The sequence below is a fragment of the Aptenodytes forsteri genome, unplaced genomic scaffold (genome assembly GCF_000699145.1).
Source record: "Aptenodytes forsteri isolate BGI_AS27 unplaced genomic scaffold, ASM69914v1 Scaffold182, whole genome shotgun sequence".
Taxonomy (NCBI): domain Eukaryota; kingdom Metazoa; phylum Chordata; class Aves; order Sphenisciformes; family Spheniscidae; genus Aptenodytes; species Aptenodytes forsteri.
Window position 1 is genome coordinate 1201525 of NW_008795932.1, and position 5983 is coordinate 1207507.

Below are 5983 nucleotides of genomic sequence, written 5' to 3' on the forward strand. Positions count from 1 at the left end.
TGGAGCGCTTCCGGGCTGCTGTACCAATGTCATCGCCGCAACCTCCATGCCCCCTTCCTTGATTCAGGACATAGCTGCAGTGCAAAGACATTTTTCTGTGAAGAGCTTGAAAGAGTTGTGCTAATCTGATTTAAAATAGTATTTGGATCGCTAGCAGTCTGCCCCAATCCACGGGCAGCCAAAGCTCAGAGATCCAGCGGCCATTTAAAGAAACTTTAGAAACCGAACTTCCGTTTGTTGTCCTCCATGCCCCCTTCCTTGATTCAGGACATAGCTGCAGTGCAAAGACATTTTTCTGTGAAGAGCTTGAAAGAGTTGTGCTAATCTGATTTAAAATAGTATTTGGATCGCTAGCAGTCTGCCCCAATCCACGGGCAGCCAAAGCTCAGAGATCCAGCGGCCATTTAAAGAAACTTTAGAAACCGAACTTCCGTTTGTTGTCTTGTAAGAAGTGTTTGTGATGCTATTTACTCATTTTCGCATGGACCTCCGGGCTGCACTCAATCCTGTGCTAAACAGACAAATCACAGCTCGTTGTAAGATTTCTGCTGCCTCAAACTTCTCATACTACAGTACTTTAAAATGCATGTGTAAATCATGCTGCAACATAGTCATTCAAAAGAAGAATATATATTTCAAAATGAAAAGCAGTTTTTAATAAATTATTTGAATTGTCAATGTATTTAAGAAATGTACGTTTTGGTATATTTGAAGTTAACACGCAGTTTTGGCCAGCGTCATTGACGAATTCCTGGTGGCATACGTGGGTGTATGAAGCTGAAGGCTTTCAGTGGGTGCCGATGTCCTGTGCTATCAAGGGTGACAATGTTGGGTTTAGGCTGGTGAAATCGCCGAGCACTAAAGTACACGTAATCGCACAGGACTTAGGTGGGTTTTTTTTGTTTTAAGTGTCTTGAGAAAGTCTTTTTTTCTTTAAGGTGAATATTTTTTTATTTAGAACACATACTGTGAACTGTGTTCAGACAGGGGAATAATACTACTGAAGAATATGAGACCTTATTGAAGAAATCAGTTGTGAGAAATATTTTAACTGAACTTCTGCCATGAATTTTATCATCTCAATTACATTTAATATATTCTGGTGATGTTCATATATAACAGAGATGAGTTGTATTTCACCCTATAACTGGCATTCATGTAAAATACACAGACATTTTAAAATGGCTTTAATATTTTATTTTTAAAGTTCCTTGAAGATTCTGCTTTTGGTTAAACGAACACTGTCAAGTACTCCTTATTTTAATCTCTATTTCTGGAAAGGTTCTTCTAGTTTAAAAATCTGCATCTTCTGGCCGGTGCCAGCCTTACCCTTTTTCCCATGAGCTTCATGGATCAGTGTGGTTTCAAATAGCCATTACTCCACATAGCACCTTCATAAGCCAAGATTTCTTTCACAGCACCATCGAGCTCATGAAGGTCTAGCAGCAAAGAGGGAGGAGAAGCTGAAGCTCCCTCTCGCTTCACACCCAGCAGAGGGAATGCGAAACCGTTTTGGGGGGTGAGCTCACACACATTTATTCAGCTTTCTCAGTCAGGGGAAGGGTGAGGAGGCAGGAAGGATGTTTCGAACCCGGAGGGTTTCAATCAAAGGCAGGGCAGGTCCAGTTTTGTTCCAGCCAACATTTGGCGTAGCCTCATTTCTAAGAATTGGATGTTAAAATCCATATTTGGAGTTGTTTATGGGGCTGTTCAATTACCGTTCGTAACGCATGAATATGCACGCTGCCTTGTAGCAGGAAGCTCTATTTCACTCCCCTGTAAAGCAGAAGGAAATAATTATCCATTGTAAACGTGCTGAAGTATTTGTAGTATTGCTAGAAGAATTAACTTGGGGGAGCCCCTGCCAAAGTATCTCCTCCTGTACCTTGGCCAGCCTGTGAAACCACCGCGCTGGCTTCCTCTGTGCTGCCGGTGAGGGCTCCCGAGATCTTTCATAGTAATGTTTTTTCTTGGGTTTGAGAGAGTTTTCTTTCTAGCCCTGGCACTTCTCCGGGTAGAGTGGCAATGTTTTATTTCGTCATGTGTCCCTTACCTTATCTTTTGATACAGAAATGATCATATTTTTTTTCACGATTAAGAGGTAAAGTAGTACGATTTTATGTGTTTATTGCAGAAGTTGTGGGAAGAGAGATTTGAAGGGGCGTTTTCTTTTTTTATTCCTGGTGACAATAAGCATCGGTTTTTGTTTGTCGGTATTACTGTATAGTCAAATTCATCCCGCGTGCTCCATCTCTTTGGACCTTCACTGCAGTAGGCTTAAGGTTTAGTTTCATTCTGTGTTGCTCTATACTGTAAACAATTTTAAGATACTCTGCTGCAGTCCTTCTGGTGACGTGTAACACCTCGGACATGAGACACCGTTAGCGCTCAGATTCGCGAGTGCTGTAGCTGGTAAGCTGCACATCTAGAAATATTTCACATGAGAGCAGAGAAGCTCAAACTTTAACCGCTCGGAAAGGCGTAGCGTGGATTTTGCACTGTTGGGTTATTGCAAGAGTCCGGTCAGATCTGCACTGTTCATGGATGGCAATTTCAGACTCCAGAAGCAATAATTTCTTAGGAATGTTTCTCTTCCTGCTGGTTAGATGACTTTCATAGAGATTTATTACCTAAATAGCCTTTTAATAACATGAATCTGGTCGTTTGCTAGTGCTGGCAGTAAGCAGTTATGGAAAGATGTGGGTTGTTCATCATCAGAAGGGAGGAAGCCAGTAAATCCAACGGAGGTTAGTGCTCCTTGAAACTCACAATGTCCTTTTCCCCTTTCACTTGGAGCCTTTTTCTGGACTATGAAATATTCCCGGCTCGGTGGGCTGAAAAGGAGGCAGCTGCGAATTTAGCCTCCCGGTTTTCTTGCCAGTGCCGATGCTGGCATGTGGACCCCATGATGAAACAGGCTTGCTTGAGGTTTTCCACGGAGGCATGGAAGCGAGGGCTGAGCCTTTCTCATTCCTCTGCCATCTGATCTGAATCCCCCCCAGCACTTGGAATGACAGCGGCAACAACAGTGATTATTGCCAGGTACCTCATTAAAACCTCAGTTCCATCATTAGAAACGCATCCGCCCGCCCTCGGTTTGTGATGAGCATGGCCTTCCTCCGACGTCCACCATTAAAGGCAGGATTGTCATGGCTACCAGCAGGGTCTTGTGGCCGTGCACGTTGAGGTCACATTTACGAGTAAAGGCGGAGAAAGTCACAGCTTGTTCCTGGGAGAGCTCCCTCCGCGTCTGGGCAGGAGGGGATTTCAGGGGGGCCTTCCTTCCCGGAGGCGCGTCGCAGGGGTCAGCTTTCGTTTTCGGCAGTTGCTCACGTTTTCAGTAATTTTGTGTAGACACGTAGCCGGGTTGCGTGACACTCCGTTGTTCAGTCCCTGCGACGAATTGTAGTTCAGTCACTGAGAGTTGGGGTTTTTTAGGTGCGCGTGCGTGTGTGTGTGTGTATCTGTGTGTATATACATTTATATACACGCTGCTCGGGCCAAAATATCTTTGGTGGTTGTGTGCTCGTTGTCACTGTACTCAACAATGTTTTCAACTGAGTTCTTCCAGGTTTCCCTCGTCCTAGTCCGATGCGAGACGAGCTCAGCTATAAATATGTATCCTATCTATTTAAATGAATAAGTAAACTCTTGCATGATATTCCAAGCACATGTAGCAGCTTCGGCATCTGAAGTATCTATTGTGAAAGAGAAGTTGGGTTTTTTTGCAGCTGTTTTGTCCTTGTTTCCTTTTAATAGGCCAAATAAATGTAACGAACACCAAATGTTGCACAGAAATGTTATTAATGACTGTGTAGAAGAAATACCAAATTTTATTTTTCTTTGCAGAAACTTTATGGTTACAGCGAGTTCTCTAGCTGTTATTCTTCCTTAAACGACAAAGCTGAACGTTTGTAAAGTGCGTCGAAAATGGTCATTTTTAAAAAGCGGAGCTACCCAAAGTTTTCTGTTTCTCATGTTGCATCCAGAACAAGCCATTGGCAAAGGCGAGCTGCAGAAGCTCACGGATCAACTGGTGTTTTGTTTTTGAGGCTCAGCAGCCCATACAATTAGGAAATGGTGTTAGATAATAACAAAAAGATTCACCTGCCTTTTCATAATGTCACACTAGCATCTGCCAGGGCAGCAAGGTCTGCTCATTAACACGTTCCAGTTTTTCCCTTAATTTAAATTAAGATCACCTCCTGGAAAACCTGTTTTGTTTGGTTGCTCAACCCAAGCAGCCCTGCGGCTCACCTGTCTTTCCACCTCACCTTCCCTCGCCCCGGGGAGTGCGGGGGACGGTGAGGGGTGACCAGGAGGGAACAAATACTTCCCCCGCCCAGAAGAGAGCATCTGCTAAAATTAAAAGGCTTTCGACGCCCTTGTGACCTGCTAAAGCTGCGGTGAAAACCCAGGCCACGGCTCAATTTGACATGCTCTGATGCATTTTTTTTTTTTCTTAAATTTTGAAGTTGGGGGTGAAGCTGTAGGAGCGTTTAGCCAAACTAGGCATCACCTTCTTTAGTCTGCACCTATTCAGTCCTCGGTGATAGCCAAGTTGTAGTGAATAGCCCCAAAAACCAGACAGACTTTTCTCTCAACAAATTGGCAGTTCCCCATATTAAATTTTTTTTTTTCGGATGTAACATGAACACTAAGCCCTTTTGGTAGCCAAATGACCAGCGTGTTTTAAATGCCTCATATTACTAGAAAGCTGCATATAGGCATCTCATAGCGGAAAAAAAAGAAAAAAGAAAAAAAAAAGAGAATATTTAGTTCCTTTGTGAACTGGCCATATGACAACTACTTTTTTATCAACTTATTAAGTTGGGGCACTATAATAGCTCTTGCTGAGTTTAGCAATGTTTATAAACATGTGTTAAACACATAATGTTAAGTTTTATGAGGAAAAAGGGATAAAGAAAAGTAATGTCACAGATGAATGTTTGAGTGCATAGATGGCATAACGTATGTATGTTTTTTATTTCTACACTGTTGAGCTTATTTTCTGTTTTAAGGTTAAAAAAAAGAGAGATTTGTTGCATGAGAACTGTTTTATTGTGTTCTGCAAAGCATGTGTTAAACACATAATGTTAAGTTTTATGAGGAAAAAGGGATAAAGAAAAGTAATGTCACAGATGAATGTTTGAGTGCATAGATGGCATAACGTATGTATGTTTTTTATTTCTACACTGTTGAGCTTATTTTCTGTTTTAAGGTTAAAAAAAAGAGAGATTTGTTGCATGAGAACTGTTTTATTGTGTTCTGCACTTTCTGTTCTTTTTGTATAATCTTGATTTTTTTTTCATTTATGCATAGAAAAGAAAAATCAGTTTAGAAATCCTCTACTCCACAAGACGTTGTGTTCCAATCTGTTGTTCTAAAGTTCGATCTTAATAAACATTTCAGTAAGAGTTGGTGGCTCGCGTTCCTGTGTCGTTTGTAGGGAACGCAAGTAGAGGCACGCGTCCTTTCTGTGATGCACCACCTGCAGGGCCGGCAGCGATGCAGGCTCCCTGCTCCAGGCCGAACACTGCTGCTGCTTCTCCTTGTCCCTACGCTGTACAAGGCAAATAATATTCACTTATTTCCCAAGGCTTAATTAATATTTCTAAAAAGGCTACTACCAAACATCAGCTGACACAAAAAAAAGTGTTACAGTTGGCAAACACTTGATAAACTCACCTGACGCTTGCAGGGTTCAGGTGTAACAAAGGAGGGAGCACAGATGGAGGCGCAAACCAGTGACGCGTGGGAGGGGTGTATGTCCCTGACTACAGGCTCTGCTCTGTCGCATTCCCAGGAGGGGACAAGGGGTGGTGGCTGTCACCTGCTAAGCCAGCAAAATCCGTCATCCCTCATGCCATCACCGAGAGCGCTACCAGGGCTGAGGGGCTGAGCGCTGCCAGGGCTGAGGGCTTCAAGTGGGTAGCAGGCGGCTCTGGCTCTTGCCATCCTGAGGGGCTATGTAGGGTCTTCC